The 23,585-nt window shown below is 34.3% G+C and overlaps 1 protein-coding gene across 2 annotated transcripts in view; it reads right to left on the bottom strand.

The window, feature by feature from the left end:
* The window catches only part of LOC131054311 (lactoylglutathione lyase), a 28,032-nt gene extending 11,057 nt beyond the window's left edge, over positions 1-16,975 (bottom strand). The window contains exon 1 of one of the 2 annotated variants that reach the window (XM_057988790.2): positions 16,811-16,975. The gene's annotated coding sequence lies outside the window, so the exon portion shown is untranslated. The remainder of the gene's footprint in view (positions 1-16,810) is intronic. The other variant, XM_057988791.2, reaches the window with a different exon arrangement.
* Positions 16,976-23,585: the final 6,610 nt, after the last annotated feature.

The following is a 23,585-nucleotide window of genomic DNA, read 5'->3' as shown; positions in this document are numbered from 1 at the left end:
CCTAGTTCTAGGTCGTATTGATTTTATGATTCTAATTGCCTTAGTTGGTAGACTTATCTAATATAGAACATTATTTAGATATCATCATGATCTTTGATTTGCATACTCTTTTAGAACTTAGAAGGTATTCTAAATTTCTGCTTGAGTGTTGCAAGGTATTATAGATCAATCCTTCGTTAATGTTTTGATTGGAATCAGGAATGTCTTGGACTCATCATCCACAGTTGTCATCTAGATGACTATGATCTAAATACTTGTTATGTTCTCTACATATGTAATTTAGATATAGTTATTATGTTAAATAATATGGACTGGTTCTATTATTGACTTTTGATCTAAAAATTCTAAGTATTCTTGTGATGAATACTTATTCTAAGTGAGAAGCTAAGCTTGGTTGAGTTATGTTTTTTTTAATGATCTTCATTCATGACATTTTTTGTTGACTTGGATTCTACTTGACATGAACGACTTATGGAGATGTGTACAGTCATGAGGAGCGAATGATTGTTTGCCTTGGCATCATTGATATAAATATACCGACTGAGGTGTAGGAATTTTATGTTCTATTAATTATGAAGATGAACTCTTAATGAACAGATCGAGATCACTTTGACTTAATATTTTGGTATTCCTGATAGAAAAGTTTAGTTGAAAGATGATCTACAATCTTGTTCGTAGCATGCAAGGGTTAATGCTAGCCTTTTAGTTTGTATAATATAGATCTTCTTCATGTGCCTTTTGACGTATGGGATTTTTCTACTATCATAAACTAACTTGAGATCTGTCTTTGTTTTGATCAAATATAAATTGTGCTTGGTGGTTAACAAAGAGTATAACTAATGAGTATGTTATCATTTTGCAAAATGATATTGTTGTTAGATCAATTTTATCAATGCTCATTCGTTTTGATTCACTTCCGATTACTTTCCTCTAGACAGAACTGCAAATAGATGAACTAATGGATATTATGGCTGCATTCAGTCTTTGGTCATTTCTATGTTCTTTCTTCTAATTTGAGTGAACTACTACTTTCGTTTATTGTTACACCAATGTTATAAGTTGTTTTAGTAATCATGTGTTTCAGAACACAGCTTTGAGGAGTTCTCAACCGTCAAATCTGACCATTGACGTAAAGAATGAGATCTACTAAATATTTTAGGAAAAAGTTATGTGTGGCTCCTTGTTGTTTTAGAAGTGTATTAAAGATCCCTTTTGCTCTTAGTGTCTTATTGCAAACCTTTTTTGTTTGGTTTTGCAATACCAAAGATAATGATCAACTATGGACCTTAATGGAATCTTGAGTTCTGATAATTGTAGATTCGTCACTTCTCCTGTAAGAGGTTGATGGGGCACGGTTGGATGATTTGTGAGGTTTGAGTATTCTTTATTGTGCTCACTCCGTCGTCTGTTCCAAGAAATTGAATTTATATCTTGTCTTACTAACATTGCATAATGTCACTATTCATTGGCTGAAACTATTTTCTACAAATCTGTGATTCTAATTGTGGTTCCTCTTTGAAAGATTTCGCAATTGATCTCTTAGGATCTTCGTTTTCTATTGATGACATTTGATTGGCAATCTTATTGTAAAATCTCTTGATTGAAGTTATCCTCATCTTATCTCAATAATTGTGCTTTGGGTCCACCTTATTGATTGAAAGATAGATGGACAAGATCCTTGAGGTTAACATAAAATATTGATTGTGCAGAAGTTAAGAGGGAGCGCCTCCTTCTGAGTTTGGTATACTCTAACTTATGTTGGTTGATTATTTTTTCATTATGAGTATTAGCACGGAATTTTGGGTCAAGCATTTTTTACTGACTTGATGCTTGGCTATCAGTCTGATATTGAGGATTAAGAGGGAGCCCTATGATCTTCAATAAAACTCTTGCTAGCTATGATCTTGCAGATTCATCTGAATAGAGGCAGGTTGATTGCTGAGTGCTTCAGCTAATCAAAGCTAAGCATATTGTTGCAGGCAAGCATTTTCTTGCAAGACACAATTGATTATGGGCTGAAGCTGCTTAGGTTCAGATTGGTCAAGAAGTGTTACGGACAAGAAAAACACTTCAAACATCCACCCGTTGCGATCTCTTGGACCTACAAGGACAATCCTCAATTGCATTAAGTATTATTGTAGCTAAACACATTGTTGCAAGTGTTGCATCAAGAGAAGCAGTGTGGTTTCTCAAAATTCTTGTTATGCTGTTTTGATTTATTATCAGGGTTGTATAGAGGTACCTGACAATTCAATGTTGTATGGCAGGACAATCCTGTGTTGCAAATGTTCTCACCAAGTCTCTTGAAGCTTGAGATAGACTTGGAAGCTATGGAGAACATCGCCTTGGTTGAGAGGGAGTCTCAACCTCAGTGATACATTGTGTTGTATCAAACCACCCTTTGCGGGCAATGTAAGGTGGTATTGTAAATCTTCTCAGGGAGAAGAGTAATTGTTAACCATCCTTTGCGGGCAATGTAAGATGGTAGAAAAGATTCTCTCCACCCTCTACGGGCAATGTAAGGTGGATCCAATCTATGCTTGTGTGCGAGATGGAAGATGTAGTTCCATTCTATGCTTGTGTGCAAGATGGAAGACTATAATATTCTGATTATGTCTATTCCATTTCTTGCTTGTGTGCAAGATGGAGGATTATGTTTATTAGATTCCATTCTATGCTTGTGTGCAAGATGGAGGACTATGTTTTCATTTTATGCTCATGGAGAGCAATGATTATGTATCTCCACTCTATGCTTGGGTGCAAGATGGAAGATTATGATGTTACATTCTTCTTTGGGAGAAGACAAAGGTAAAGACAATGAATGATGGATATGTGTGATCGATGGCATGGAAAGACTCCATGAATTGCATGAATATTTGTGTATGTATTCATGACTTGCAAGTGTGCATGTTAAAGTTTGAAGTCATCCTCCACAGGCAGTACAAGATGGATACTATGGGATACTTGTTGTGATCCTCTCTCAAGAATATTTGAAGTTGACAGCTAAGTTCGGATTACAATTTAAACATTGTATGTATTACTTAGGGCTGGGCCCTAATCTTGTAACCTAGTTGTAAGATTATCTTTCTCCCTAATTAAGAGGGAGTGTTGATTATAATTAGGGAATGGCGGATTCCAATTGCCTTGGGTAACATTGGAATCCGCCCAAGAGGGCCAGCGCCTTTCTCCAACATGTAGGGTTGGGCCCTATACCTCACTCCACACTACATAATGAAACCCCACGCCTCATAAAAGGTAGTGTGCTAAACATAATAGGGCCAACCCTATCTAATGCATTTCGGTTAAAGGAAAAACAATAAATTAAAGGTCAAGCTGAAATAAATGGATTTGAGTATCAGCCGACATATATGGATATTGCATCATATAAATAAAGATACCTTTCACCTCAATAATACACATTCAATACATTGTTATGCGAAATATCTACATCTGCCTAATGCGAACTTGAAGGAGTAATATCACAGCGAATCATATCCAATATCACAACGAATTCCATCTGCTATACCAGCGAACTACATCTGTCATTAAAGGTGCGAAATTCATCCATGAGGAGAGCGAACTGAGGACTAAGGTTGCAGTCCAAAGTGCAACTTCATACCTAGGGTTTGGACCTGATTTCTGTTGGAAGTGATAAAGGGGACAGACTTGACAGTGCAGTCTTGTGGAGGATATTATTTGCCCTAAGTGGAATCACCTTCAAGTACTTAAGATAAGTGTTGTAATCTTCATATGAACATAATCCATAATCAGATCTAAGGATCTTTTCTGGCTGGGTTTTTCCTCCTTGGAGGTTTTCCCGGGGTACCCGTGTCTTGTTCTTATTTTGTTCATTTCTATGCAATGCCTAAACCTAGAAAACTTTAAATCTTGCATCTAATCAATTTAGTTAGAAACTAAAATCTGTTTTTTGAGTTCATATTAATCTGAAAGTGCTAAAAGTTAACAAAAAATTGAATGTAGTATAAAAATAAATATATTTTTAAAATTAAATATAGTATAAATTAAATATATATTAATTATATATTAAAAATGATATAATATACATTATAAATTTAAAATAAATATTATTATATTTACATTTATTAATAGTCTATAAAGATACGAATTTATAATTTATAATTTTTAAATTATTTATATTTCTAATTTACAATTTTATTAATTATATAATTATTCTATGTAGTTTAATAAATGACACATTAATATAATATATAATAATTTTAATTTACAAATTATTTTATATATATTAATTATATATTAAAAATTAAATAATATACATTATAAATTAAGAATAAATATTATTATATTTACATTTATTAATGGTCTATAAAGATGCAAAGTTTTAATTTATGAATTTTAAATTATTTATATTTCTAATATACAATTTTATTAAATTATATAATTATTCTATATAGTTAAATAAATTACACACTAATATAATATATAATAATTTTAATTTATAAATTATTTTATATATATTAATTAGATATTAAAAATTAAATAATCCATATTATAAATTAAAAATATATATTATTATATTTACATCTATTAGTGGTCTATAAAGATACGAATTTTTTATTTATAATTTTTAAATTATTTATATTTCTTATTTACAATTTTATTAAATTATATAATTATTCTATATATTTTAATAAATGACACTAATATAATGTATAATAATTTTAATTTACAAATTATTTTATAATGCTAATTATTAAATTATTTTTAATTATATATTAAACATATAGTAAACAATAATATAAATGAATGTAAGGATTGTCGCTTATATTTATTTTTATAAATACCTATATAAAGTTTATAATCCCCCAAATTAGATGTCATAGTTTTTAATTTAGAGTTCAGATTTTAATTTAAAGTTTTCAATAATATAAAGTTACCAAAAATAAGGAAACGACGGAAAGCTTATTCTCGTATTTCTCAAGCTTTATCAGTTGCAGAAACGTTATTTCCGATTTTTTATTTATAATTCCCAAGTGAAACAGCGAGACAAGGTGAGGCTCTTATTCAAAATGCAAACAAAAATATTTAAGGTTTCAATTTTCAGCGATACAGAAGGTCATTAAGGCTTTGCAGAGGTCAAAACATCCGGCAAAAAATTAAGGACAAAAATTTCGAACCCTAACCGATTCCATGCAAACTATACCCAGAATCGGTCTATTTTCACAGGTGATTTTTAGGGTTTATGTCATTTTTTTAGCCAAGCAGATATTTCGCAATTTTTAAACATGATTTTGCAGAGTTCTACCCGCAATTAATCGGCCAAAGTCGTTGACTGATAGTCAACGATTTTTTGGCCCTACTTTGGCGAAAAAAATTGGCATTTCTGACGATTCGCGATTATTCACGATTAATCGCGACTCAATGCCGACTTTTGCTTCTTTGAAGTACAGTATTGAAAGTCTTCCTACTGCAAAACAGGATATGATGGAAGCCACATGAGACGGTTTGGATCTGGTTCAATTTTCTTTGAATATGGTGGCAAAAACATCCAAAACACAAGTTGTGGAAAGGTGGCAATCAAACAGGATCTAAAAAAATTATAGGTGGATCATCCAATAGACAAATGTCCATCACAATAGGAGGGTCAACCAGGATCTAAAAAAATATAGGTGGATCATCCAATAGACAAATGCCCCTCACAACAGGAGGGTCAACTAGAAGTATCTTCATATTTTTTAAAAAGTAAAACTAATCGTTAACTCATGAGAAATCACAAGGAAAAACTAACCACTGTTGCCAACAAGTTTTCAGCAAGTACCTCGTTGCAAAATGTAGAAGTTTCAGTGTGTTTGTGCAGAAAACTCTGCATGCCAGCGGAAAAAACTTCGCAGCAAGCAAAAACAAGACGCAAACTCTCTTTTTTTCTTTACAATGTCTCATTTTATGCAATTGTTCCTTTGCCAACAATGCCTCAATTCATCAACAGTTTATTAATCTTTAAAAGAGCTAATATAATGAAAAATGTCAGGCATCATGAAGGTTCATGTTGTATTGAATATTTTTAATTGAACTTGTTGCTCCTTGATCCCATTAGAAGTTCTCTATCCAGACCCTAAGAGGAGCACTACCCTTAACCCCTCAACCTCTCATCAAGAGTTGTAAGATCCAAGAACAAGAAAATAATGGAATTCACAATATCAATACCCATTAATGAGATGTGAAATATTATTATGAAGGTAAAGATTTTCAATGTTTACAAAAGAACCTTTATAAAAGCCCTATAAAACAACTACAAATATACCAAACCAAAAACTTTTTGTGTGCAACTATTTACCCAATAACCATTTACAAAATTGAAATATTGCAAACATCATCTTACTAACAAAGGAACAAAATAACCCATAAATAGACTAACACACCAAAACTTTGGCTCACCAACCCAATAAACCCCCCAATCCAAAAGAGAGACAATAAGACAATCTAGACGCTCCAGTAGATCTTTTGTAACTCTAAAACCCCTGTTTCTTACAATTGGTATGAATCAACCCATGCCTCACCCTCACATGACCATGTTTAAGTATCATAAATTTAACATGCCTCTGACCATTATTACCCAATACAGTGTAAGTAGCATATGTATTGTTCAACCACAATGACCATATCTAATTGATCAACATGCACATATAATCATTGAGTAACATCCACCTAAGATTCCATGAGCTGTTTGCTTCCCATTCTTATATGAGCAACATCTATTAATTTGTATCAATTACCATGAATGACCAATCACCAAAACCATAAACCTCCCCAATAGCAATATTAAGGGAAAACATGATAGCATTCAAACCAACTTCCCTCTTCAACAAGTGCAAAGAGTGAAAATTAAAACTTAAAACCAAAATGGAAATTAACAACCGAACAAAATGGCAAACACTATACTGAAAAGCTGTAACACATGAAACTGAAAAAATGGCTAATCTAACTAGAGATAGGAATGATCCTCCATCACTTGATGGTGTTGGAATTTGAATTACACTATAGTTTATATGGTTACTAATAAATAAATAAAACAAATGTTAATCATTAACTAAAAGTTGGTTAGATGATTAGAAGTCATAAGTTAATTTCCCATAGGAAAGTTTGGGGATGTATGTATGAGAATGCAATTCTCTATAAGCGTTTGCATAGTACAATGTAAAAATATCCCAAATGAATCAATTATATGGGATTTTGACAAATTCAATGTTATATCTTTTTGTATAGATAAATTAATAATCTTAGTTATATGCTCATGATTCAATAGGTGGGTCCTCAAACCTCCTCTTAGAGCCTCTAGAGTCTAGTAATCATATACAACATGCACATCTTCGATGGTCTTGATAGCACCGTCCAATTCTCCAATGATACAAGCAATATAGCATGTAAAGCATGTATAGTGTACTCGTGTATAAAGCAAGAGAAAACAATGGGGTTTACGATTCCACCAATATTGCACCCATTACAATAAAATATATTTTAATTAACAAAATAATGTTCTCAAAAAATATAGGGAAGTCTCTAGAATGAAAAACTAACATCACTAGTGCATCCAAAATGTACCAAAACCTCCAAAATGCATATAGCCATATTCCTGCGCTCAACCAAATAGGAAAAAACAAGAAAAGGAATGATGGTATGGGCTTTTACAACAAGATTTCGCAAACTTATTAAGAAAAATAAGCAATCTACAATTTCTGAACATGTGAACTCTTGGTTACTAAAATAAAAACTTAACCATTTCTTCTCTACAACCTATTGAATGTGCATTTTTCTCAGTTCTTTCTATATGGAAAAGGTAAAAAAAACTCTTACATGAAAGATTGAGTTTGAGGGCTTAAAACTCATTGGAGTAACACTCAATCTGACTAAACAGTCAACCAATCTTTCTAATCAATCAACCTAACCTAACAACTAATAAATCCTAATCAAAGTAGTTGAGACTAAGTTACATTCACAAATTAGTCAAGTTTCAAGTAATCAACTAGGTGCTTATCTCAAACAAGACTGCCTACGTCCTTATTTTCTTATAAGGACTAAATCCTCTAGATTGATTTCCCAACTGTACATAAACCAAGGTGAACTCATTGAATATGAAATATTAGTTTGGCAACACTATTGTCACATTCTCAAAGGAACCTCATGTGTGATCAAGGAAACTAACAATCGTGTTATTGTCGAACAATCAGCACATCACCAAGAACATAAAAGCAATGACAACCTTTGCAAGTTGCAGATAACTGCCACATGGCAGAGTTGACAATATACTGCCATATTGTCTGCAATAAAACAATCAAAGGAATGGGTTTACCATGATCCAAGTTGAACTCAATTGATCAGCAGCGCACAAGAGTTTTGACACACTAAAGGGGGCCGCTTAGGAAATGCACAAATTGTAAGATCGTGTGAAGACCAAACAGTTGACCCACTCAGAGGCTTGCAATGAGCTATAACAATGATTGCAATTATGTAGGCCATTGGATCAAATAAAAGATCAACAAATAGCACTTCATGCCAACATAAATCCCCATGAGCATAAAACACTAATAAAGAAGTTATAAGTCATGTAACATCATCACAAGGCCAAAATCTTAGTATGAGACTGACAGAAAATACACAAGAATGTAATTTAATATAGAGATGGATTGGAGGCTTGACCCAAGTTTTATATAGGTAAGAATTATTCAAAAGATTACTGCGATTCCCAAACATAAATTCATTGGCAAACTACTTAAGCCAAAACATAGTTCAAGCTTCAATCGTTAGCATTAGGTTTTAATGGGTCATGGGACCTCCAAATGTACACGGCCTCAATCAATTGAGATCTTAGCTCAATTCCAATATGGGATATTCATATAATCATTATGCTCTACAATCAATTCTTAAATGAGTAACATTATCCACTCACCACACCATCCACTTTATATTATGAATACCAAAACATTAGCACTCATGCCAGTTCATTAATCTCTCAAAATGATCATCGGAGTGTTTTTGATGTTAGGATTTTTGCCTTTCCAAGACTACCATGCCATGCAATTATCTAGCTCAATCTGATTGGCAATTACTCAATAGAGCAATCTAGTAGGTGGTGTTGCTTCTACCCATGCACATAATCTTTTGTAATGTCCCCATTTTTACGCCATCTTGTTATGTGAGCATTGTCCAGTTTTTGAGTTTTTCCTTAGGTTCCCATGTTTGCAAGAAGAGTTACAATGTTCTCGGAGAGCTCGGGTTACAATTTCTTGGTTTCTGACAGCAATTTGGTGTTCAATTGGTGTCTTCTTGATGGTAATGTTCGTTGTAGCGTTTTGGGCCTTTTGGGTTCTTCTCAACAGAGTTTGGAGAACACTGCTATTTATAATAAGTGCTCATTCAACATTGAGCATTATTGTTCAACACAAACAATGTCTCGCAATGATTAGTTTCAGTTTTATGCTTTGGTGGGCCTTTCCACAATGTGCTTGGAACTATTTTAATATTTGCCCTAAAGTTATAAAGTTATGTTTTCATATTTACTTTAGTGTTAAATATTATAAAGTTGTTTTCCTCAGAAATGGACGCCTAGGAAAGACAAGGGGGGCCTATGAAAAATGAATTGTTATTAATATTTCAAATAGGTCTTTTTGAATGGAAAATTGCTTTTTCAAAAATTAAGCAATAAAGCAAAAGAACTTTTTCTCAAAATAGCTCCCAAAAATTATAAAAGGGGGGAGGGATTGGGGCTCTCATTTTGGATATTTAGAGTTTGCACACATAAGGAGATGTTGTTGGAATGAATAGAGGAGTTCATCCAAGTGTTTTTTAGTACAAAAACACTCTTCAATCTTGTGGATTTTGGTGGTGAGAGACCCACCTTAGCTGGTAGAGTGTTTTCACATAGGAAACACATTGTTTTAATGGAGTTTTGGAATCCAAAGTTTCGCTAAAATGAAGGTATTAAGGGTTTTTAATGATTTCTCTTCAGGATTTGTTTCTAGGTTATTTTGCTGGGATTTTGGGTGGTGTTGAAGTAGTGTTTTCAGTGCACATTTAGCCTCGCCATACAAGTAACCTAGAGCTTGTGTGTGGGACTTTGGATACAAGCATTGTATTTCAAGGGTTGTTTATCCTCCAAATGTGACATCCAGGTTGTCTACAGAAAAGGCAAGTGTTTGGAAAGTGAAAAATTCAAAGTTTGGATGACTGTGAATTAAATCATACCTGCTACCCCTTTTCTAGCGCTAATTTCTGAGCTGGGTAATGTTGAGGATAAATTTCCAGACTTATATTGTCTTACTTTTCTGCTATTGTAGAGGTTTCTGAGTCTTTTGGGAGTGCATCAAGTTAGCATTCGTTGGTATGGTGTCCAGGGGTGTTAGAAGTTGGTTAAGCAATCTTCACATGGCTGTTTACTTCATGACAGTTAATTTTCAGGGATAATCAGAAAAACAGCACTCATTAAATTGTATTCCAGGTCTGTAGCAGCCTTTCATTGCTCCTTGTTAATGTTGGTTGTTCATAGAGGCTAACCTTCCACCATTGTAGCTGAGGGGTAGCAAATATTGAAGACTTGGTGAGCTTTAGAAGGGATGCCGCACATTGTTGGTCATTGCAATCCATCATAACTGCCCTCAGTATTTGTTTCACTAAAATGAAGGTATTTAAGGGTTTTTAGTGATTTTTCTTTAGGATTTGTTTCTTGGTATTTTACTAAGATTTTGGGTAGTGTTGAAGGTGTATTTTCAGTACACATTTAGCCTCGCTATACAGATAACCTAGAGCTGGTGTGTGGGTTTTTGGAACTTAGCATTGAATTGGAAGTGACATCCAGGTTTTCTTCAGCAAAGGGAAGTGTTTGGAAAGTGAATAATTCATAGTTTGGAACTTTGGAGGACTGTGAATTAAATCACACCTGCTGCCCCTTTCTAGCACTATTTTTGAGCTGTGTAATGTTGAGGATGAATTTCCAGACTTATATTGTATTTTCTGTTATTATAGAGGTTTCTGAGTCATTTGGAAGTGCATGAAGTTAGCGTTCGTTGGTAGGTTGTCCAGGGGGTGTTAGGAGTTGATTAACCAATCTTTCCATGGCTGTTTGCTGCATGACAGTTAATTTTCAGGGATAATCGTCACTCAGAAAATTGTATTCCAGGTCTGTAGCAGCCTTTCATTGTTCCTTATTAATGTTGTGTGTTCATGGAGGCTTGCCTTCCACCATTGTAGCTGAGAGGTAGCAAATATTGAAGGCTTGGTGATTTTTTAGAAGGATGCTGTATATTGCTGTTCATTGCAATCCATCATAACTGCCCTCCGTACCCTCGTATTGCTGTTGAAAGAGCAGGGCAAATTGCAGCCCCGGTGACTATGAATATCCAGCCATATCAGACCTGTACACCATCAAATCATGTCCATTTCCAAGGTGTTTTATGATATGTTTCATAAATTTTGTCTTTCTCATGTAATGGAGTATCAAACTCGTACATTGGTTTCCAAAACATATCAACAGCAGTGAATAAACATTGAACATCAATAACAGAACTATGACAGCAAGAATAATTTTGTATGTTTATTTGCTTGCCTCTTCTTGTGATTTCACTGGCAAAGTATTCTTTGGGCTCAATTACTCCCAAACATTATCCTTGGGCTTAATTTTACCATTGTTTCTTGTAATTAATTGACTCATGCTATTCATAACTCTTGATAACTATCTTTTTATCTAACATCTGGTGACACCATTTTCCTCTTGCTAGCTTTGCTCAAGTTGTCCCTAACTCATGACAGATGACCGCTTAACTAACACCTATGCACTCTATTTTTCCTCTGTTGGGGTGCCCATTGACTGTCACCAACCACCAGTTAAATCCTATGAAAAAAGGCTTCCCCCTTCAATCTGGTTTGACTCATTCATATCAGCAACACGTGCATGCTCAGACAATTCTGTCAGAGTATCAAGCTTCTTATGAGAATTCATGTACACATACATGAAATAATGTAAGAAATCGTGACCCTGACATTAGCCTACAACCACTTATCAAGATAATGTTTTAAATTTCACATTGATCTGTAATCTCAGGTCTGATTCAAGACAGCTCTCGACCCTTTGATCCTTTAGGGAAGGTCTTGTCCAGTTTAATGTCAAGAAAACGTTAGTCCAAACGGTTAATCAAATATCAAATAGCTACCAGAAGGCAACATATTAACATTAGCTGTGATCTGCAAAATCATCATTCTTTATCATGGCATGTATTGATATCAAAAGGAATAGTTTATCAAACAAAAAATAATAACATCAGCCACATCTTTTCATGTATTATGTCCTCGTAATTTTGCCCAGTTACCAGCCTTTTGAAAGTTTGAAACAAGGTGGTATTACAATTGATGTCTCCGAAAAAAATTCACATTTATTTTCAGACTGTGGTAAGCAAATTCTGCACTCAGAAAATTTTAGTCCTAAAACTAGGTAGCTTAAAATGCCAAAACTTCAATCAAAACAATAATCTCTGGTGATCCTACCTAGTCTACAAATGCATTCTGCTGACGATGTAAACAGAAATACACAGTATTGAATTCTCAAACCCCTAATTGTCCTCTTATTAAATCTGAAAACAAATTCACTGCACTGGAATAAAATTTTAGAAAAAGAATCTTTAAGCATCATGATTAGAATTTGAGTATCTTCCCTTTAAATAGAGAAGTACAATGTGAATCTAAGTAAGATAAATGAGGTACAATGTAAAGCTCCAAGTTAAGCTTAAAACTCACTGGAGTGGCACTCAATTTGACTGAACAATCAACGGGTCTAAGTAATCAATCAACCTTGTCTAACAACTAATAACTCCTAATCAAAGTAGTTAAGAACTTAATACTAAGTCACATCCACAAATCACTCATGTCTCAAGTAGTTAGCTGAGTGCTTATCTGGGCCTTATTCTCCTATATAACTACATCCTCTCCATGCTAATCTCACAACAGTACAGAAACCAGGGTGAACTCTACTATCACTGCTGCAACATGCTAATGCTGATGCTGCTCTTGACTGTACCTTCAACACAGCTACCCACAGATCAAGGTCACTGCTTTGTATGCTCAAGTCTCCAGTAGTTGACTGGGAGCTTATCTCAAAGAAAACTACCTGCATAGCTGGGCCTTATTCTCCTATATGACTATGTCCTATCCACACTGATCTCTCGAATGCACAGAAACCAACGTGAACAATGCCATCATTACTGCACCATGCTAATACTGATGCTGCTCTTGACTGTGCCTCCAACACATCTACACCCGGATCAAGGTTTCTAGGGGGTATGCTTATGTGCTGAGAAAGAATCAAAAAGCATTGTTGTGCTTGAAGGATGAACACCTTCAAAACAACACACGTACAACGCTAACAATTCTCTGTGTATGTTATGTTTCTGATGGATTCCCAGTGTTCTCAGTCCTATTTATGGTTGTGAATTACATTCAGATTTCCAAGAAGCTTAACTGAGGGCACATAAAGGTCGTTTTCCTTAAGTAATTTGCAGAAAAATGGCGAGTAATTTTAAGGTAGAAAGTTCTCAGATTCATGTTGGAGAATTAAGTAATGAAATATCCATTATAATTACTGATCAAAACTGGAATTGTGCTTATTTAGACACCACAGGTGAAAGTTAATATATGCATGTATAGAAGGTAACAGAGGAACTTTGAGTCTAGCCATCAATTTGATAACTAAGAAAAAATAAAAAATATATCATTGATGGTAACTTGTAAAAAATTTGTTTTCTTATATTGGGACATACATGTCCTCAAGATTGCACGCTGCCTAGCAAGTTTTAACATTGTCAAACATGAGCAAAGCAAGATTTAAACTACAGTCCTTTCAGATTCAAGAAATAAAATAGTCCTGTTCATCTTGGTTTGATAACTTTTACCATAAAATCAGTAGAATAGTTCTTTAATATGGAGGATCATACAACTCTATAAATCTTTATAAGCTCTGGCATTTCCTATTATTAAGTTATTCAAACAAGTAAAATTGGACGAGACAAGATGCATTCATAACAAGGGTATCTAGGCTGTGCCTTCCTCTTCTCAAAAGTAAAGCAAGGCAGGGTATATGCTTTTTTTTATTGAGATTGCAAATTCCAATCCCTAAAAAAGTTCTAGCACCAACAAAGCAGCAACTGGACATCAAAATTTGACTTCAAAGTTTTGACCCATCATTGGCAAAATAGAAGAAGGGGAGAGGAGCCAGTACATGTTCACCCTAACTTCACGCTTCTCAAAATCATATGTGGACATTTCAAAATAATTTCAATTTTACAGCAGCTTACTTGTCAAATCCTCTACTTAAAAAAAAAATTTCAAGTCCATATATGGTCATATATGATGCCTCATCAACATGCATTTTTTTGAAGGTGTCCAAAATGGTCCCAAATTGTCATAAGACCCATAGGTGTGCACTAAGTCATGTTTTCTTGTGCGCTAATGCGGCATCACATCATTGGTTTGTTTTTGAATCTGAGGTACTTTTGGGGGACAAGCATTGACATGACATTTTTAGGGCACCACTGTAAGTCTAAAAGTGTCCATGTACTATAACATGTATTGGTACCCCTATCACCTATTGGTCCCTCTCCCCTAGATGACTGGTATCTCAATGTAGCTAATTTTATTAATAACAAGATGTCATGTTCAGTTTTGATCCTTCAAAAGGAAGTGGTAAATATGGAGAATTATATATGGAACACCATATAAAAGACAAACATACAGTTTTACACATGGATTTTTCGAAAAATGAAACAATAGTGGCTCAAAAGAGGATTATAGCTCACTCTTTTTGGAATTTTCTGCCCACCTTGGGCATCCTCCAGACCACATTCTTTGTGTATGTTTCTGATGTGTTCATAGTGTTGCTCATACTTGTGAATTTCTTTCAGATTTCAGCACTTGTAACAACTAAATATAGTACACACAAAGGTTGTTTTCCTTAAATAATTGCACAAAAACATCAAGCAACTTTACGGGAGCAAGTTCTCAGGTTTGTGTTTGTGAAATAAGTACTGGAACATTCATTTTAATTACTGATCAAAACTGGAAGTGCACTTAGGCTGGGGTCCGATGAAGGGGGGCTTCTTAAAAAATAAATCTGGAGCTGCTGAGATTTTTTGGGAATATTTTAAAGCTGCTGGTCCCATGAATTTTATAATACACTTCAGCTTAAAAGTTTAAGCTCCGAAATCTAACAAAGCTGGTGGTCTCATGAATACAGGACCTTTGTCTGTGGCTGGTCTTCTATACTTTGTGCAGTGTATAAAGATAAAAACAAGTAAAAAACATTTGTTTTCCTTCCAAAAAAAAAAGTTCTAACAAAAATCTAAACTTAGATGATTGGCAAGTGGCAGATAATATTCCTAAGCCGGTGGGGCAATTTCTAGCCCCACCCCATTTTCACCTGCTCAAATATGCAAGCCTAATGAATAGGATCTCTTATTTTTCAGGAAAAGATTCCAAATAATCCTGTAGCAATATTTTTTTTCTTCATGAGACTTCCTGTTCCTGAAAAATAAAAGCTTGAAACCCTCCATGGGACCCCAGCCTAAGGGAAGGTCCCCATGCTGCTGCTTAGTTTATTTTGGCTATCAGCCACGGCAATTTGTGGAGCTAGCGGCCCCATGAATAGTAAAATTTGCTGCTTGTTTTTATGCAATCCTCTTAAACGGTATTTTTAAATGAAATTCTTACTAATATTTCTTACAAATAAAATTTGGAGGTAAAATTGAAGGCAAATAAAAAAGGAGAAAAAATGGTGAAGCCACATGTTATTCTTCCCAATAAGAAGTTGCTGCTTATTTCCACCCTCCCCCTTCTTTTCAAAAATTATTTTCAATTTTTAGGCAGCAGCTGCTTCCCTAAAATAGGGAAAGATTATAATTTATCCTTTTCCCCTCATAAAAAATTTACATGGAAACACTCTAGCTGCGTAAATTTAAGCAGAAATTGTTCATAGCACCTTTGCCAAATTACCTCAGAGGTATATTCATATAGCATTTCACATCTAAATGTAGAACCCATCTAAAGTATGGGTTCAGAAACCAACTGAAAGTTGATGCAGTATGCACTCGTCATCAGAAGTTCAACTACCTCTATGCCTGTATAGAGGATGAAAGGGGGACTTTAAATCTACAAATCAATTTGGTAACTTAAACAAAATGTATGTACTAAATCATTGATGTTAATCTGCAAAATAATTTTCTTATGTTTTAGGGAAAACACGTGTTCCCGATTGCATGCTGCTTAACAAGTTAGTAAAATTGTTCTTGAAAACAACGACAAGAAAGCAGAAAACAAGATTTACACCAAGGTACTTTTGGAATCTAGAAGTAAATAGTTTATTCACTAAGTTCTCTAGATTTTACTGTAAAACCAGCAGAATACTTTCATTACTATAAGGACAATCCATGAAGACGCATTTTTATAAGCTTAGGCATTTTCATATATTAACATATTCAAACAAATGAAAATGGATTAGACAAGACGCCATAATGACCAGGGTTAGTAGGCGTTGCCCTCCTTTTATGCAAACGAACACGGATATGTGTTGTTGCTCATTGAAATTCCATATTTCAACTCCCAATTTAACACAATCAAGGCAACCACTCAACGTCAAAATTTTATACCTTCAACCCATCATCGGCACATTAATGCGACATGGCCGATCTGACAACACATCTTACTTAAACAAAAATTTACAGCGGCATTCGATCATTGGCCGAGCAGAACCCTAACAGGTATTATCATATATGGTATAGCAGAAAAAAGAAAAACATACCCGTTATGAGCGTAAGCGTGCAAGCTGAAGGTTAAGTTCGAAGCTGCCCCAACTAGTTAAACCAGTAATGCTTCCACTCTCTATTTATAAGCGAGATACTTGAATTGGGCCTTTTTATTACTCGCTGTTTGATCCATATCTTTAGCGAGATATTTGAATTGGGCCCAGGCCTGGAATTTGACAGGCAAAATGGCCGTTTTCCTACTTTTGAACCGTATTTGACAGCGTAAAAAATTAGTTGAACGTATGCATTGACATGCTATTTTTTTCTAAAACCGTATAGATGACACTTCAAATTATAAATAAACCGTAAAAAAATATAGTAAGTAATATATATATTAGTTTAGAATGTTTATTATAAAAAATGCAAATTTATTTAAAATATTTTGAAATGGAAGGATTTAGAATATGGAAGGATGTAGTTGTTTCTAATTTTATAATATTTTAATATGATTTTTTAGAATAGTTCTATTTTTTCATATGAATTTAGAAACTTGTCATAATTGAAATGATAGAATATAATTGATAAAATATTTTACTATGAATTTTTGCAATATATTCTATTTTTTTATATATGAATTTAGAAACTTAATCAATTTAATTTTTTAAATATATTTAATAAGATTGTTATAGAAACTTGTGCATTGATTCTCATTGCTTCAATCTTCTACTTTTATATTTTTTGACAGTTAATATTTTTCTTAAAACGTCAAATGAAAGGCATTGAAATGACTAAACCGTCATAAAAAATTCATATGACAGGTAGGGGTGACCGTCAAATTCCAGGCGTGATTGGGCCTCTTTATTACTCGCTGTTTAATCCATATGTTTCGTACCGTTTTGCTTTTTATTTTTCGGTAGGGTCCCTCGTAGACCTGTGCCTTCTGCAGGGTCCAGTTTTCAATTCAGTTATAAGTAACCTAAAAAAATCTTTCCTTCGAAGTAATATGTCGTTTAAAATCGGCCAGAGGTGTGATAAATGTGAAGGGAAAACTAATGAGGTATGAGCTTATGTCATTTCAAACGAGCATGCCAGCAGTCACTGTCATTGTAGGTTTATATGTGGAGCATTCTGGATGAGAAGGCCAAGAGAGTTGATTCTTGCCACCACTAATGGATGGTGGGGCCATGCATACCAATGAGAATCTCGAGGGAAAGGAATAAAACATGTATATTCCGTTGAACCAATGAGCATGGTACATAAAAATAACCCTTCTTTAATTAAAATAATCCTTGATAAAGATGATGATAAATGATAAATTCATCAAATTTATTTAGATCCTAAATCAATTTAATAGTTGAGATTAGGATATTTGTAAAAAAAAATGAGATATAAATAGTAAATATGAATGATAGAGAATAAAGTTTTTTTTGAAATAAATAAAATAATGAATCTTTTTTATGAATAGGTGTTAATATTTTATTAATTAAAAAATAAAATAACATTTATTTACAAAAAAAAAAGATGGGTGGGATATATATTCAAAAAAAAGAGGTTTGGATACAAGATCACACTTTAAGAGTCAAATGGGATTAAATCTGAACGAAAAACAAGCATTAAAAACAAAGTTGCTAAGTAGTGAGACCAACAATAACAAGAGGAGGCAGTGAGTCCCTATCACTCGACTTGCTCCATACATCCACAAGGTCTAGAGTGATGTCAAGATGTCTTGCACCTCATCAATTTTATTTTTTTATCTTTGTCTTTATCTTTGATGCAAGTCAGAGAGATTGTTAATTCCAAACAAGGGTACCAATTGGAAGAATTAGCAATTGGTCACTTAGGAGCACCACCGGTCAACAACCCAGTGCACTCAAAAGGGTACCTAAAGTAGCACCCTGAGCAAGAGGTGAAGCATACATTGTCTAGGTATGCACTTCTTTGGTCATCATCATAGCAGGGAGAAGTTGGGGACTAAGGATTCCAGGCATCATGAGCCAAGAGACTCCTACCTCTCCACCAATTGTGAAAAAGGTAGTGATTGTAGGAGGAGGACATAAATGGGAGAGCTCTAGTAATCATGCAAGGAGAATTTTCTCGGTGATCGCACCTCCTAAAGGTGGGCCACTTCCAAGGGAACCTTATTTCCTTACACCTAGATCTATAACAAAACATTAGAATAAGTGATGGCTTTAGAATAAAGCAAAACATTCTAATCAACAAGACAATGAATAAAAATAGTAGAATTTATATCCTTCTAAATGCTAAAGAGAATCTCCACCCTAAAAGTATGCCAAATCATCATATACTTGTGAGGAATGTGAGGCCAATCCCCCTAGAGGGCTATGTGTTAGGAAAAAGGCTTTGGCGTAAAGGGCTAAAAGAAGTATTGTATCCAATTCTAAAGTTATTGATCTCGATGATAAAACCAAAAAAGGTGTTTAAATGATTCCATATATCCACAAAAAGGGCAACAAGGGTCTCAAATGCCCATATGAAGAAGAATTGATCCCACAAGTAAGCCCTGGAAAAGAATACACCAAGCAAAGTGGGTGGGTTTGGGCTCAACAATAGCTAACCAAATGTTAGGACATATGTTGTTGAATCAAGACCATTGATTGTAAATATCATCTCAAGTTTAAGGTCATGAGAAAGCTAGTGATTACCAAGATACAACTTGTTGTTACAAACAATTGTGTTTGCACTCCACTTCTAATCTTTCCATCATGGTAACTTAGAAGATTGAGCATTAATTTTGAGTGTCATCTCAATAGGATTACCCCCATAACAACATCAAATGTCTCTCAATTCGGACAAGAGAAGTGAAACTTTTCCTTGAGCTCATCCCAATACATGAGACTCATAAAACTCATAGAGAATAAATCTTGAGGGCTTTGGATACCCTTGTTATGAAATAGTAAGGCCTTAACCCATGGCAATCGTGCTAACAAGAGACCTTGAATCTACGAAAGAGGGAACCACCAAAGATTATGTTGATAAGGGAGAGGCCATCCCTTAAAAAAAACCCATCCCATTGAAACCAAGCCTTGATATCTTCCCAAGCATACCATATTGTTTAGGCAACAAAATTTCCCTTGATATGAACAATATCCTTCATTAGGAAAAGGGTTTGAAAACCAATGCTTGGAGTTGCATGAAGAAATGCAAAGTTGAAGAAGAATCTTCTATGCTTAATTACCTACGAGTGCATGAATAATCCATTTGACACATAAAGCCAACCCTTGACGTTGAGTGGATAACAACCCTAACCCTCCAAATTCATAAGGTAAGTAGCAAACTTCCTAGAAAATACAATGAAACCCTTGTGGTCATTGGAGGAGGCCCCCAAAAAATCTCAAAGAAGCTTTTATTAATTCAAGTTTATGAATCATTAGTAGGATCCCAACACGAGGAGTAATAAATATGGGTGGTTGTGAGAATTTTATAAAAAACTTGAATCTTTCCCACCAAGGAAACAGACTTAGCAATCCAATAAACAATATTTTTTCAATTATGGCAAGAACTGTGTGCCATAAGGCCACCAACAAAGCTTGAAAGGTGAAGGGAATGCCTAGAATTTTGAAAATTACACCATGATCAATCCACTTCTAGCCAAGGTCGTGAAGCTACTTAGCCACAATGTATCTTTCTTTGAATGTTCTTTTGTGAGTTGATAGAATCTTAAGCTTGGGAGCTTACTTATCTCGGGACTTGATGTCATCTTATCCCTTGTATATCTTTCTCTTGGTTGCTTTATCCACTTTATTGTGAGTATGAATATAAGTTCATACTCTTGCTAAAATGGGGGCTAAATGTAGTGTGTGTTTTCTTAGATCTTTTTAAGCCCATTTGGGCCCTATTCTATCTTAAATATTCATTTTTAATTCTGCAATTTAACTATCATCAAATACTTAATTTAAAACCAAATCTATGGTGCAACAATTCTTCCTTAGCGCATAAACATACTCATTGACAACCTTGATCTGTGTGTAGATGTGTTGAAGTCAAAGTCAATAGAAACATTAGTATTGTTAGGAATTACATGTAAAAAATATCAATTATATGCAACAAATATTAAACATATCTAAATAATAATAGTGAAGAGACAATATTTAACGTGGTTCGCCCAATCTCAGGCTACATCCACCAAACATAGAATCCAATATTATTATACAGTAAATCAAAACTAATTACAACCAACAATCCCCTTGCAACTCAATACCGCTACAAAATTCTCTACAGAAAACCCTGACCCTTAGCCTTTTTATCAGGACTTATGTCGGTTACAAAATTAGGGCTACAACATGTCAGCCAATAGAAAAATAACACCCAATGCCTTTATAAAATAATAAAAGTATTTTTGGTGTCGCAAGGCACTACCCCTTGACCCCATCTTGGGGGCGCTGCCCCCAAACTCCCGTCGAAAAAATATGGGGGGAAACCACGCCGATAGAAGTAGGGAAAATTTAACCTCTGAGTTTGATTATGCTCCATATAACAACAAGTATTAGCATGGAGCAACAATAATGGCAGAGTTCACATTAGTTTTTATGTATTTGAGAGATCGACATGGATAGAACATAGTCATATAGGAGAATAAGGCCTAGCTATATAGGGAGTCTTCTTTGAGATAAGCTCCCAGCAAACTACTGGATACTTGATTTACTTGTGGGTCTAACTTAGTCTATAAGTGTACAAAGTAGTGACCATGATATGTGGGTAGGTGTGTTGAAAGCATAGTCAAGAGCAACATTAGCATTGGCATGTTGCAACAGTGATGGAAGAGTTCACCATGGCTTTTGTGTAGTTGAGAGATTAGAACATGGAGAAGATGTAGTTATATGGGAGAATAAGGCTTGGCTATGTGGGGAGTCTTCTTTGAGATAATTACCCAATTAAATACTAGAGACATGAGTGATTTGAGGATGTAACATAGTCTTGACTAAGTTTTGATTGGGAGTTACTAGTCGGTGGATGAGGTTGATTGTCTAGTTAGACCCATTAATTGTTCTATCAAAATAAGTGTTCGTCCAAAGAGTTTTAAACTTGCATCTTTATATTATATGTCATTTAGTTTCTCTTACCTAGATTCATATTGTACTTTTGTATTTAAAGAGAAGATATTCAAAATCTAATTATGATGCTTAAAGAGTATTTTTCTAAAATTTCATTCAAGTGCATAGTGAATTTTCTTTGAGATTTAGTTAGAGGAAAATTAGAGGTTTTAGATTTCAATACTATGTATTTTCTATTTATATTGTTAGAAGTATGCATTTGTAGACTAGGATCACTAGCAATTATTGTTTTGATAAAAAAAATGATTTTTTAAGCTACTTAATTTTAAGACTAAATTTTCTAAGTGCAAAACTTTCTTACCACAATCTAAAAATCAACATGCACATTTTTTGCAGACATCAAGGGTAATACCTGGGTAAGTGCACAAAGATGGTGGTCAAAAAGGGGGGTATAAGTGGACACTTTTTTTTTGAAATCAGGTGAACCTGAACTTAGAGGCAAAATTTGAAAGTCATCCACTCAAGATATGAAGATAATCAAAGAAAAAATATTGTAGTACTTTGAATCTAGTTTCCAAAATACTAAACTTTTTCAAAATTGGATAATATTAAGGGGGTCAAATCCTTCACGCACGAAAAACTGACCCTATTTTTTTTCTTTTTCAAAATTGGATAATATTAAGGGGGTCAAATCCTTCACGCACGAAAAACTGACCCTATTTTTTTTCTGAAAAACATAACATAGTGTCTGACGTGCGCATCAAAAAAGTCATAGTTAGATTTAGTATTTTGACAAATCCTTTGGCTGAAAGATAGTTAAGAGTGAGCACTAGAAGATGTGTATTTTTTTGTAATTTTTTGTTGAGTATTTTTTTTTAATGATTTTTTCAATTGAGCACATCCTGAAAATTCGGTACCTGTTCGTGCGCGAAGCATAAGTTGCACTAAACAAATCGAAAATACAATTTTATTTTTTTAAAATTGTAAAGAATCAAGTGCACTACAATAATATATAAAGTTTTTTAATTTTGGATACATATATCAAAAGTTATTCAAAAAATGGTGCACCTATGTCTGTGAGAACTATGGAGACACTAGTAAAAGAAATTCAATAATAATATGTTATTGTTGTTCAAATTGAAAAAAAAATATATGGTTAGAAAGCTCAGAAGATGGGTGAAAATATGGTGGCAATTTTAGAAATACCCACTTTATGAAGTGTAAACCTGATGATGACAAAGCCGATAAACCAAGTTGATAAAATAAAACACGTCAAAAATGAGAGAAGTTGAGGGAAATCAAACTTCCAATCCGTAGCTTTGTCATCCAAGCCTATTTCCAAGCCTAAAGATTCAAAAGCGCATACGGGGTACTTATGGTTTAAAAAACGCGTATGGGGTATGTATAGTGTAAGCAGCGCGTACGCGCTATCTTTACTATAAACAGCGTGTACGCGCTATTGTATAATATGATATTCTATGTATAATATGTGTATATACATATAATATATGTAATATATAATATGTTTATATACATATAATATATTAAACATATATATACACATATAAGTGTATCGTCTCTCCTTCTCAAACGCATACAACGTCTCTCTCTCTCTCTCTCCATACCCCATCCCTCTTTCTCTTCTTCTCTCCCTCCATACCCCACTGCAACTTCCTCTTTGATTTTTATCATGTATTCTCTCCCTCCCTCTACCTCTCCCTTCCCCCCATGTTCTCTCCCTCTCTCCCTCTCTCTCCCTCTCCCTCTCTCCCTCTCCCACCCCCTCCCTCTCTCTCCCTCTCCCACGCCCTCCCTCTCT

This window comes from Cryptomeria japonica, chromosome 2 (assembly GCF_030272615.1).
Source record: "Cryptomeria japonica chromosome 2, Sugi_1.0, whole genome shotgun sequence".
Taxonomy (NCBI): domain Eukaryota; kingdom Viridiplantae; phylum Streptophyta; class Pinopsida; order Cupressales; family Cupressaceae; genus Cryptomeria; species Cryptomeria japonica.
This window is presented reverse-complemented; position numbering and strand designations above follow the sequence as displayed.